A 13,898-nucleotide genomic window follows, 5' to 3' on the forward strand; every position below is an offset into this window, starting at 1 on the left:
TAGAATCTAAATTAGAAAATACTGAAGAAAATTCTACGAAATAATTATATTCTACTCTTCAAGGTCAAGGCCTTGAATAACTAACACACACATACATACATACACACATATATACACATAAATTTTCTTGATTATAAAAGACAAAGTAACATAGTATGGAAATATATTCTGATTTTAAGAATTATATCATGGGCAAATACAGTTATAATACTCAATATATAAATGTGAAAACAAGTAGGTAACTTAAGGGGATGGGTGGATTGGAATAGATATGTGGAAAATGATGCAAGGAATGACACTGATGAGGATTCATTGTATTCATGAATTTACAAGCTGAATTGATAAAAATAATTATATCATGGCTATGCGAGAAATGTTATTGTTCTTAGGAACTCCACACTCAACTATTTCTGAGACAAGACATCCAAAACTTACTTTCAAATAATCAATGGTCAATAAAAACAACTGTGAAGAAAGAGAATAAAGCAATTATGACAACTTTAAAGAAATCTTTTGAATCTGAAAACAGATCTATCAAAGTTCTATCTGCCTAACACTGGTGGCTCACACCTATAATCCTAGCTACCCAGGAGGCTGAGATCTGAGGATTACAGTTCAAAGCCAGCCTGGGCAGGAAAGTGCATGAGACTCTTATCTCTAAATAAATGGTAGAATGCTAGACTTGAGCAAAAAGAGCTCAGGTAAGGGCAGCACCCATGACCTTAGTTCAAGCCCTATAACCGACAAAAAACATAAAATAAAAGTTCTATGTAATACTTCACATCTTTTTACAAATATGAGATTAAATTGGAAAAAGATTATGGAAATGTTCTTCTTTACTTTCTTTAACAAGAAAAAATATTCATATTGAATTATCTACCTCTGTTATCCAGTATGTTTTATTATTTGGCAGAAAAATTTTGTTTGTTTGTTGTGGTACTGAAGTTTGAACCCAGAGTTTTAGACTTGTTGAGATGATACTCTACCACTTGAATGCCTCCAGCACAAAAGGGATCTTTCTCATTTTATAGGAACTTATTTTGTAGAAGTTTTAGTTGATTGTTGTTGCCTTTTAATGTATATTTTACAACTTTATCAAAAACTATTAGAGAATTTATACATTTTCCTTATATGTACTAATAAACTAAATTAAAACTTTAATAGTTTATCTTTTAGTTATTTTATAGGTAAATGATTAGATTATCTGAATACAATAAAAATTTCTAGTTTCTATCTTCTCTTCTGATTAATAGAAATATGAAAAATAATTTACTATAGAGGGAATTATCTAAACTTCATTCATTGGTGATGTTAATTTGGAAAATCTAGTGATAATTATTCATTATGAACATATTTATAAATCTATATTGTAATAAGATTCAGTTGATAAAGAATTATAATCCTAGGTTTACAAAATAATTACATGTTCTTTTTCTTAGAAAAAATGAATTCAGCCTAAAAAAGATTCAAATTTTGATATTTTGTTAAAATAGAATAACAAATATTTGAATTATACTTCATTTTTTTACCAATAGTTGATCATGCAATCTTCATACATATGAGCATTTAAAGTTTTACTACTTTCTATAATAAAGTCAATTTGTTGAGTTAATAATGTCTTACGCTACTTTGGATGGATTTTAGAAATGAATAAGTAATTCATTATATAACCAATATTTTTGTTGAAACAACCATGGAAGGCAAAAACCAGACAGCAATAGTTGTTTTTCTGATGGAAAAATCACACTAAAGGATTTGAACTTGGTTCAGAAATGATACCTCTGGGGTTGATGCATTCTCCCTTTCATATAGCCTTGGAATCCAAATTGTCTTATTAAAAACCATTCTTAAGAAGGTAACAATGCTGGATAGGAAATGTATTCATTACCTTACTCATGTAACTGTAACCCCTCTGTACAGTATTTTTACAATGAAATACATACACACACACACACACATATATATATATATAATTTATTGATGAACTTCTATACTCCAAGACATGGACACAAGAGATTTTTCTTTGTTGTTGTTGTTTTTAATGTACTATTTGATTGCTTGTTTCTTTTCTTTTTTAAATTTTTTAATATATTTTTATTGTAAAGATACTATACGGAGGGATTAAAGTTACATGAGTAAGGTAATAAGTACACTTCTTATCAAGCATTGTTACACCCTCCTTTGTTTTCCCCTACCATTCCTTTTCTCCCCACCTCCCCCATTCCTCTCCCCCCCCCCCAAAGTTGTAAAGTTCATTTTCAACATAGTGTCCTGCACAACTCATTGTTACAATAGGTCAACCTGTATCCTTCTTTCAGCATTTTGTTATTTCCCTTCCCCTCCCCAAATTAGAAAAATGTATATACAAGATGCAGGGCACCTGAATCAAATATAGTGAAAACAGGGGTTATACCATGGGGGGAGAACATACAAGAGAAACAAAATAAAATCACATAGTACATTATAAGTATCTTAAAAACAACAGCAAGAAAGATGAAACCTTTTGTGTCCCTATCCTGGGGTTCATTTTGCTTAACTTCAACTTATACAGGCATATGTATATAACTTTTGACCTTTTCTGCATGACCTAGACATACACTAGTTATTGCAGATAAGGGAAACCATGGGAACCTATTTTTCTTTGGGCCTGGCTTACTTCACTTAATAATTTTTTCCAAGTCTTTCCATTTCCTAAATATGGGGTAGTTTCATTCTTTCTAATGGAGGCATAGAATTCCATTGTGTATATATACCACATTTCTTGATCCATTCATCTACTGAGGGGCATCTGGGTTGTGTGTTCTTCCCCCTATGGTTTATTCCCTGTTATCGCTGTAATTGATTTTGGTACTCTGGTGTTGTATATACGTTTATCTGAATTAGGGAAGGGAAGGGGGACCAACAGCATAGTGAGACAAAAGACAAAAGGGGAACCAATGCAACAACTATATTCACAAGACAATCTGTTGGAAATGATCTGTACAACTTAGGGGCATGATTAGGTGGGGAAAGAAGTAGGAGAAAATGAGGGAGGGGGGTAACAAGTTTGACAAGAAATGTACTTATTACCTTACTTATGTAACTGTAATCGCTCTGTACATCAACTTGATAATAAAAAATTCATTAAAATTTATTGAAAAGACTTTTCTTCCTTATAACTACTTGTAAAATGAAAATTATTTAAGAATTCTGAGCTCTTCTGTACTGCTTAATATCCTTTATATCTTTGAAGAACAGTGGTCTTGGGTCTCTCCATGAATAGACCAGAAAATCATGGGATGCCTTGATACCATTCTGATACCTTACAAGTGTTATATAACTCCAGAGTCTGAAGTAACATAACAAAGTCATTGTTAGCCAGATACTCTCATTCTAGAAGATGAACACAACCTACCTTTTATGTAGCTTTAAGGGAACTCATGGTAAATCAAAATTCCAGTGGTCCACAACTCTGAAGAAGGCAGCTTTCAGCCACACCCATTCTTTTTAGGAGAAGATAAAGAACTTAAAAATATCTTTGGCTGGTATTAGAAAGACATATCTTTGGTTTTTTATATCCATGAATTGGGCTCAAGCAAATGTGGATCTAATGCAATCAGTAAAAATTGCATGAGTAAAGAACATATAAATACATTTTTTGTATATGCTTTCTAAAAAGTAGACTATAATAGAATACACATAATTTACATACATATAGATGACAAATTATACAGAGGATTTTCATAGATGATATGGCACAGAATGCTATATTAGTACTTGATTATCTGCAGATTCTGGAGTAGTGGGTCATGAAACAATGTCCTATCTATATTGAAGGGGAATCATATGGGAACATACAGTAGCAGGAAATTGATAAATCTTCTCTTATTTAAAAATTTTGCATGTGTGTGTGTGTGTGTGTGTGTGTTTATTCAATGAATTTACTTTTTTATGCCTGTCCTGGGGCTTGAAATCAGGACCTGAGCAATGTCCCTGAGCTTTTGGCTCAAGGATAGTACTCTAACACTAACACTTGAACCAACACTCCATTTCTGGCTTTTTTTTCTGAATATTTCATTGGAGATAAGAACCTCATGGACTTTCTTGTCAAGGTTGCATCTAACCATGATCTTCAGATTCCAGCCTCCTGTGTATTTAGGATTACAGGTCTAAGCCAATGGTGCCTGGCTTGAATATATGATTTTGATTATAAATATTTAAGAGTCTGGAAAAAAGTGCTTAAATACTAATATAATAGATTAAGCCACTGTCTTTAACTGATATGTTGCAGTTTTCTTGACATAGATATGTATGGCAGGAATTCATCTCAACCAGTAATCTTTACTTGACAGCATTAATATCAAAATCTGTATTTTAAATTATTATTTTACAAACATTCCATTCCATTGATGCCCAAGAAGACCATATTAATATACTCATTTACTCTTTCATGTTGTATAATTAAAAACTCTCAACCATAAGGATACAAGTTGATCCACTGTAACAATGAGATGAACAAGACACTATGTGGAAAACAAACTTTACAACTTGGTGTGGGGGAATAGTTGGGGGAGAGGCAAGGGATGGTAGAGGATAAACAAAGGAGGAGGTAACAATGCTTGATAGGAAATGTACTCATTACCTTGCTCATGCTACTGTAACCCATTTGTACACTGTTTTTACAATAAAAAACATAAAAAACTCTCTTCCTTTTAAAATTACCTTTGAGCTTTTTTATCAAATAGTTATTTTTAAGGATTTTAGACATAATGTTTGTATGTGGCCTTAAATTGAAGACTTGAACAACGTAGAGGAGATCTCAATGTAAGTCAATTAAGGCAAAAGAGGAAAAAAATGCTCTCTCAACCTTCTGAATCTAGGAAACATTTCTCTGTAGATAGATAGATAGGATAGAATTTATATTTTGGTTTTTTTTGTTTTGAATTTACATTTTGTTTTTTTCCCTTCTCCTTTCCAAATTATACCAACATCAAAAACAGTATGTTGAAAAACGAACTTTACAATTTAGGTAGGGGAGTCGGGGGAAGTATAGTTGGGAGGGAAGGATTGGGAAGGGGAAAAACAAAGGAGGAGGCAACAATGCTTGATAAGAAATGTACTCATTACCTTGCTCATGTAACTGTAATCCCTCTGTACAGTATTTTCACAATAAAAAACTTATTAAAAATTAATTTAAAAGAATTTATATTTGGGTAAATTGTATATAGCTGTTCTAGATCCCTACTCTTTTACGTTTTATACCTCATTGCTTTTATATTTTATTCTACTCAAGTAGAATCAAAATTCAAACAATTCAAACAGTTGTCCAATTGTTCTTTATGGTCAGGTGTCCATGGCTTAAAGCTGTAATCTTAGCTATTCTGGAGGCTGAGACCTAAGAATTGCAGTTCAAAGACAGTTGGGGTAGAAAAGACTGTGAGACTGTTGTTAATCACCAAAAAGCCCAAGTAGAGCTTTGACTCAGTAGTAGAGCATTAGCCTTGAATATAGAAGCTCAGGGATAGCTCCCAGGCCCTGAGTTCAAGCTCCAGTACAGGCAATTACACATGTATTCACACACATACACACACACACACACACACACACACACACACACACACACACACACACACACACAATGTTCTTTGGTTCTTCTTCAACTATCAAAAATACTTATTTAGCTGGGCACCTGTGGCTCATGCCTGTAATCCTAGCTACTCAGGAGGCTAAGATCTGAGGAGCGGGGTTCAAAGCCAGCCCCCGCAGGAAAGTCCATGAGAAGAAGCCCCTGCTCTTCCTCTTCTGTAAGCGGCCAGAGGTGACCTGTGAAAATGGTTCACTACTCTCTAGACCCAGAAAAACCCACAAAATCATGCAAGTCAAGAGGTTCCAATCTTCGTGTACACTTTAAGAACACCAGAGTAACAGCCCAGGCCATCAAGGTATGTATAGCCGAAAAGCGACCAAGTATCTGAAAGATGTCATGTTAAAGAAGCAATGTGTGCCATTCCGGCGTTACAATGGTGAAGTTGGCAAGTGTGCCCAGGCCAAACAGTGGGGCTGCACAGAGGGTCGGTGGCCCAAAAAGAGTGCTGAGTGTCTACTGCACATGCTTAAGAATGCAGAGAGTAATGCAGAACTGAAGGGTTTAGATGCAGACTCCCTGGTCATTGAACACATCCAGGTGAACAAAGCACCTAAGATGTGTTGCTGAACTTACAGAGCCCATGGTAGGATTAACCCATCCATGAGCTCCCCCTGCCACACTAAGATGATCCTTACTGAGAAGGAGCAGATTGTTCCTAAACCAGAAGAGGAGGCTGCACAGAAGAAAAAGGTATCCCAGAAGAAACTGAAGAAACAAAAACTTATGGCATGGGAATAAAGTTAGCATAAAATAAATGCAAATAAATCAAAAAAAAAAGGAGAAGAAAGTCCATGAGACTCTTATCTCCAATAAACCACTAGAAACCCGGAAGTGGTGCTGTGGTAGAGCGCTCAGCTTGAGCTGAAGAGCTCAGGGACAGCGCCCAGGCCAAGAGTTCAAGTCCCACGACCCACAAAAAAAAAATGTAATTATTTATTTTCCAAGGACCCAAATTATTTTTATAACCAAAAATAGAAGCTAAGTTTTGATTTGCAAATGAAACATTCTAGTTTACACTTGATGTTTATTAATTTTGTCTGTTTGAATTGTCTATCAGTCAAGGCAGCAACTCATGTCTGTAATCCTAGCTATTCAGGAGGCTGAGGACCACAGTTTGAAGCCAACAGAGAAAAATATTTTGAGACGCTATATGAAATTAATCAGAAAAATGCCAGAACTGGACATATAGCTCAAATGTTTGAGAAGTAACTACAAGTGAAAAAGTCTAGTAAAAATGTATAATCTTGAGTTCAAGCCCCAATGTTAGGACAAAAATTTTTGGTACATTTATTTTAATAGCATATATTAACTATTCAAAAGAATTTGTTTTATTTTAATATGTACGTATTTACATGTTATGTACTTTGATCAAATTCAACTAGTTAATTCCTTACCTTTCCCTCTTTTACAATTTTCAATTGTTTTTCCCTGGCTATGTTTAAGTATTTTATATACAGTTGTAAACATCCACTTTTAACACTGTTATTTCTTGTACTCCCCTATGGAGGATGAGTGCTGTTTATGCTTTGCTTCTGCTTCACTCTGAGCATTTTTCCTAAGTGTTCACTGTTTGGTGATTTCATGTCTTGCTTTTTCTGTACATTTCTCAGATGTACAGCGGAGGATATTGTTTTGTAACTCAAATGGTAATAGAAAGAGGGACAGGCTCTGTGCAGTGTAGTGTTCTGCTCTGTTCTTCCTCTCAGCCAAACTCTCAGTCCCTCTCTCACCTTTGGTCTTGGCTACCATATACTCCTTCAAGCAGTTGCTTGGCCTTGATTACTGTCTATTTACCACAGGTCTTGCCCCTGACTTTTCTCTCACTTTTGTGCACTTTTCTTGTGTTACTATAGCACCTGAGGCACAGTTGATGCATAGCAATATCAGGAATTCCCTGGGCAGACCCTGATTAAGTAAGCAATAAGTGCCCTTTGGTAAACTGAAGGGGTTTTACACCGGGGAGAGAATTTAGGCAACAGATTCCTTAGGGTCTTTTTAGTGTTAAAAGTCTGATAGGGAGCTTTGTCTATTTATCTCTGCTTCTGTCTCTGTCAAGGTAATACTCCTCCTTCCTGCACTGTCTCTTTAAACCTCCAACATAATTAAATAAAAAGAAGAACATAAATAAAGAAATGTGCTCCAGAACCTTTCATTATTAATGTTCTACGACTAAATTAGAAATCTGCTACCTACCCCAAGGGGGTGATTAATTTAGCAGACTAGGAGTTTTGATTAAAAAGAAATGAAATGTCTGACACGTAGCCTATTTATCAGTTATTATGATATTCAAACACTCTAATCATTGTCGTGCCTAAATTAAGACTTCACAACCTAAATGTCACTTCATTTTGCTACTTTTGATTTGGTGATGTTTTATAGGCTTATTATCTGTGGATGTGTGTACATGTGCATATGGGAGTAGCACAAATTGCAGCTGGTCTGTGATGAAAAACAATGCAGCCAGCCAGCTCTCTGACATAAGTTGTGTTGTCCATCCTCCACGTTTCAGGGCTCACAAGGAATTACAAGAGAATCTTACAATTTCTAAGTTCAATGGGTATTCTCAAACATTAGATGGTATAATGACATGTATTCTATTGCTAATTAATAGCCAAAAGTAAGATTAGCAATTAAAGTTATGATTTAATATGAAATTGAACTGGCCACACTCAAATATTAAAAGTCATACCATGTAATTTTCAATAGTACCTGTACCTTAGCAACATTGAAACAAAGGTAAAGCTCAATATATGTGTGTGTGTGTTTGTGTGTGTGTGAGAGATAATTTTAATCAATTAAACTTTATATTGATTTGTTAACTATGTTAATACACGTTAACATATGCTAATATGTTTATGTATGTTAAATACCATAAAGATTTTTAGTGCTAGCTGATGCATAAATAAATAACATCGACAAATACTTTTTTAGTGGATGTAACATTTTTGCATATTTATGGGTAAAGTGTAATTCAATATATATATAGAATGTATAATTATCACATAGCAGATTATCATTTGTATACCCTCAAAACATCATTTTTATGTACTACAATTATTTGGACTCTTCTCTAGTTTTTTTGAAACATACACTAAGTCATTGTGGAATTAAAATACAATGTTCTAAAGAACAAGTTCTCTCTAACTGAATCATAGTACCTTTCTCCAGCCTCTTTCTAGTCTCGTTCACAAACTCTATACTTCCTGTCTTCTAGACCTACTCCTTTATAATTGTGGAGATGCACTATTTTAACTTTCACAGATAAATGAGAACATGAAGTAATGGTCTTTTTTATTCTGGCCAAAAATTTAATAGTCCTACAAAAGTTTGTGGTCCTACAAAAAAGATGAAGTTGTATTATTTGATGGTTAAATAATAATACTCAGGGGCTGGGAAAGTGGCTCAGTGGTAGAGCACTTGCTTTTCATGCATGAGTCCCTGGGTTTGATTCCTCAGCACCACATAAGAAAAAAAAGAAAAAAGCCCGAAGTGGCGCTGTAGCTCAAGTGGTATAGCATTAGCCTTGAGCTGAAGAGCTGAGGGACAGCACCCAGGCCCAGAGTTCAGGCCCCACGACCGGACCCAAAAAAAAAATACTCCATTGTGTGTGTGTTTGCATATATATGGATATATATACAATATATTTATACATTGGCATACTATGGTACAATTCAGCTGATGATTTTGAAGAGTGCTATAATAGATGTAGAAGTACAGGTATCTCTTTTGATGATATGAAGATTTCATTTCATTTCCTTGTCTACTTAGCAATGCAATAGTAAGTTCACATGAGTTTTATTTTGTTTTGAAAAATCCCCATCATGTTTTCCATAATGGCTGTACCAGTTCAGATTTCTGTAAACAGTGTATATACATTCTCTTTTCTCCACATCCTCAACAATTTTGTGATAATTTTCGTCTCTTTTTGGCCATTCTTTTTTTGGGGGGGGGTCCGGTCATGGGGCTTGAACTCTGGGCCTAGGCGCTGTCCCTCAGCTCTTCAGCTCAAGGCTAACGCTATACCACTTGAGCCACAGTGCCACTTCCGGCTTTTTTCTTTTTGCTTATGTGGTGCTGAGGAATCGAACCCAGGGTCTCAGGCATACAAGGCAATCGCTCTATCACTGAGCCACCTTCCCAGCCCTCTTTTTGGCCATTCTAACTGAGATGTTTTTGAAGTTTTTGTGGCTATTTCTCTGACAATTAATGATAAGTATTTTTTCATATACTTGGTCAATCCTCCTTTCCTCACCTCTTTTCTTCCCTTCTGTTATTCCCTCCTTTTATATTTCCCTGTACCCCTTCCTTCCTTCCTTATTTCTTCCTTTCCTTGAAAGATTTGACTCCTGTTGTGGAAACTCAAGATCTTAATTACTACTAAAATTGTACATAATTCTAGCAGCTGATAACCAACGTACACATACACTCTCCCAAATATTTGTTAAAGTTGAATTACTAATCTTGATTTACTCCCTGATATAAAACTCACAGACGAATGCCATATACTGAGAAACTTCCTTGTGTCTTATTTGATGTCTGCCTCGCTCATCTTCCTACATCATTCAGTTTCAGTAACATTTTTTTAGGTAAATGCAACATGGAAGTTGATGAGAGCAGATACTTCAGAATCCTAAAACCTTAAGGAATATCATCTGTGCCTTTCATAAATAAAGACAGACTTTCACATCATTCGTGAGTTCCAGTTTTCCCATACAAAAAATGAAGATGCAATATATGTATCTAGCATTATTCATAAACATTACTGTAACATAATATGTGTAAGATATGTGTATTGGTGTGGCTGATCCCAGTTATGATGTCAGAAGTAATAGGTGCAATACTAAAGATCACAAGTTTCTGAGTGATTGATATCAGTCCCTTCACTTGCCGCATTTACTTTAATCTGATTCTAGTTAGGATTCTAATTTGACTGTCCCTGTATAATCTTCATAATTTTCATAAGAGTCTGATATTAGGATGGATTAGACTGAGTCCTAGTTCCACAAATAGAGAGCCTCCTAAGATATGTGTGTGTGTGTGTGTGTGTGTGTGTGTGTGTGTGTGTGTGTATCTTGATCTCTTCATACTGCCTCCAGTAGCCATTTACCCTCTGTGACTTCCCTAAAAACATTTCGCATAATTCAAGTCCTTCCTAACTTAGTATTTCCCATGAGAGCTGCTGAGAGAGAAGTTTTAAACCCAAACCTATGTTTCCTATGCTATCCCAGCTCTTGGATCAGGCTTCAACCTTACTCTTCAGTCTGCAGAAAGGTTGAAAAGTCTGTGGTGTGCTAGACAGGGTGTTTATCCCTAGTTCAGATGCACTTCTAGGCATTAACCCTGAGTACTTTGTTTGAAAAAAGAAAATTTTGTCTTTCCCTCTCCCTCTCTCTCCCTCCTGTCTTGCTCTCGTTGTTTTCTTTATTTCATTTTCTCTTATTTTATGACAATATCAAAGGAAACTATGTTATTTAAAAATATACAAAAAGTTGCTGGGGACTCTGTAATCCTAGTTACTCAGGCGGCTGAGATCTGAGAATGGTGGTTCAAAGACAAACTGGGCAGGAAAGTCTGTGAGACCCTTAACTCCAATTAACCACCAAAAAACTGGTACTGTGGTTCAAAGTGGCAGAGTGCTAACCTTGAAGGAAAAAGCACAGGAACAGTGCTGCTCAGGAATAGTGCTGCCAAGACCTGAGTTTGAGCCCTACAACCAACAAACATGTTTGTCTGTGTATATGCGTGTGTGTATACATATATAATAGTATATAGAGACATTCAGGACATATTTGACAGATCAGAAGTAAATAAACAAAAGTAATTTTTATTTGGTTATTTGACAAATATAACCAGTCGCCCAACATATTGGGGCCAGGTTGTAAATTTAAGGGAACTCAATGAAAGGACCCAGACTTTTCACAGATGACTCTACTTTTAGGCAAAGTTGCAGAGATCTGTATGCTGGATTCAAGTGTTTCCGCCACAAGCAAAGGGTATTTGTAAATATGTACGGATATTTTTTTCTGTAAAAAGAAAACAATGCTGACTTGAAATCATCTCTGTCTCATGAACAAGCAGAGATTGACTTTTCTCCACACTGACCTTCTTTTTTAATCCTGTGGGCACAAAATACAGCTTTTTCCTCTTCTCACCTCAAATATCTCCTAAGTTTAACTCTATCATTTGTTGGAAGGACAAAGCCAAACCAATAATTCTGTGTGTATTTTATGCTGTGAAGAGACCAAAGAAAGGTCTTGCCTCTCTTCATCACTTTTTCCTCTTCCTACACGGGTTGTCAATGGTTTACTTGTTCAATTCAAACCTGATATAAAGTTAAAAGTAGTCATCTTTGCCTTGAAACCAAATTGAAATTTAAATTATGCAAACATCTTGTCATTCTGTTGTATTTATTATCCAGAATGTATCATATTCAAAGATGGTTTGGGAATTGTTTCATAAGCATCATTCTGAAAAAAACCATTAAATATAAAATTTTAAAAATTATTTCAGATTCTTAAGTTCAAAAGAGATGCAAACATGTATATGAGAATTTGATACTGGGCTGCTTGTTTCCACTTTTGTTGTTGTTGTTGTTTTGTGGTTTTGTGTTGGTAGCAGTAAGGATTGATTCAACTCAGGGCTTCACTCTGGCTAGGTAGGTAGTTTTGTTCCCTGTTAACTCTCATATAATTTCCTTCATTTGTTTTAGGGAAAAGGGTCATATTTAGCCTTAAAACATATTAATAGGCATTTAATGGAAGATGCTATGGAATAAAACAAAAGTAAAGTATATTACTCTTTGGGACTGGAAACAATAGAACAAGTATGGCACATAAAATTATGATAGTCTTGATATGGAAGTGGAATGGAGCTGAAGAATAGTCAGCAAAATAAAGTGATTTCTGACTTTAATAAGTTATTTGATATCCAACAAGGAAATGATATTGCATATGGACACACTAATATTAAGAGGTCTGGCCTAGTGTATAATGCCTTGTAAAATTTCTATTTAGGCTTCCTGAAGCAGAATAGAGAGATGACAGTACTACTGTCTCTTTTTGTTTTTACTACCACACTGCCTCTGATGAAACACTACATCTATCCTCTGAGACAAGCTGGAGTGAAGTAATGAAAGATTACAGTAATCTTCACTTGCTGGAGCAGTTGGAGACACCTATAATTATTTGTCTTCTTCATATCTATTTAAATTTGAAGTTATTGGAAGAAGAGTTTATATAGAGCTACAGTACTTGCTCTTCTACATAGCAATCATTCACTTCTTACCAGTAATAAGGGTTAAGTTAAAGATTTGTTCCATCTCTCCCCCCAAAAAATGTTATTTTAACTTAAATATAATAAATATTCTGGCAATTGTATTTAGAAGGAAGATTGATTTCCTCAGTTGAGAACAGTATTATAGCAAGTAATAGTGATCTTGTGTCTGGTAAGTGAATTAGAAAAAAGCACAAAATCCTCAGAGAGGTCCAGATCTGTGGAAGATGTTATAAGTGGTGAGCATTTTCCTTTACCCTGATTCACACTGATGCTGTTATTCAGATTACATGCATTTGGCTTGTCTTCCTATACAGGTGCAATATTCTACATGGGATTCTGACATCAGCTGAAGATGTATGAATATAACAGGAAGACTCTAATTATGCAATTATTGTCCTCATTCAACTGGTCCAAAATCTTTTTAAGTGACCCCTAACGAACATTTGAAATTCATGTGAATCTATTTTGGCTTCCAGTGGACCTAAACAAGTACAGCTCCATTCAAAACAAGTTTTCAAATACAAAGTTGTTTTCCTTTTTTAAACAAAACACATAGAAATGTTTTCTGGATTTTCCTCCCATTGAGAAAAGCAAATAAATTTTAAGTGTGTTCATTGCATCTATATTTCTCTTACAATTGTTATAACATATTCTCCTAAAAGGCTCATGTGCTGAAAGGTTGGTTCCCAATTGGCTACACTATTAAGAAATTATTTGTGGGCAAAAAAGAAGTGATTGGACAATGAGCGTGTTAACTTCCTCAGTGGATTAATCCATTGATGTGCGCATAAATGAATGGACCATTACAAATTTGTGCCTAATTGGAGAAGTAGGTCACTGATCAGGTACTATTGAAGAGGATATCTTGTCTACAGAAGGTATTTCCTCTGACTCTCTCTGCTTCCTGGCTCCTATGAGGGGTATAGCCTTCACTTTGGCAATGATGTTTGTGCTTTGCCAGACAAGTCAGTGGAGCCATTTGACCAGGGATTGTTAC

The 13,898-nt window shown here is 35.2% G+C and overlaps 1 pseudogene; it reads left to right on the forward strand.

Moving 5' to 3' along the window:
- Positions 1 to 5,792: 5,792 nt before the first annotated feature.
- LOC122106756 lies at positions 5,793 to 6,373 on the forward strand (annotated as a pseudogene).
- The last annotated feature ends 7,525 nt before the right edge of the window (positions 6,374 to 13,898 follow it).

This window comes from Dipodomys spectabilis, unplaced genomic scaffold, assembly GCF_019054845.1.
Source record: "Dipodomys spectabilis isolate Male_0828 unplaced genomic scaffold, ASM1905484v1 ptg000043l, whole genome shotgun sequence".
Lineage (NCBI taxonomy): Eukaryota > Metazoa > Chordata > Mammalia > Rodentia > Heteromyidae > Dipodomys > Dipodomys spectabilis.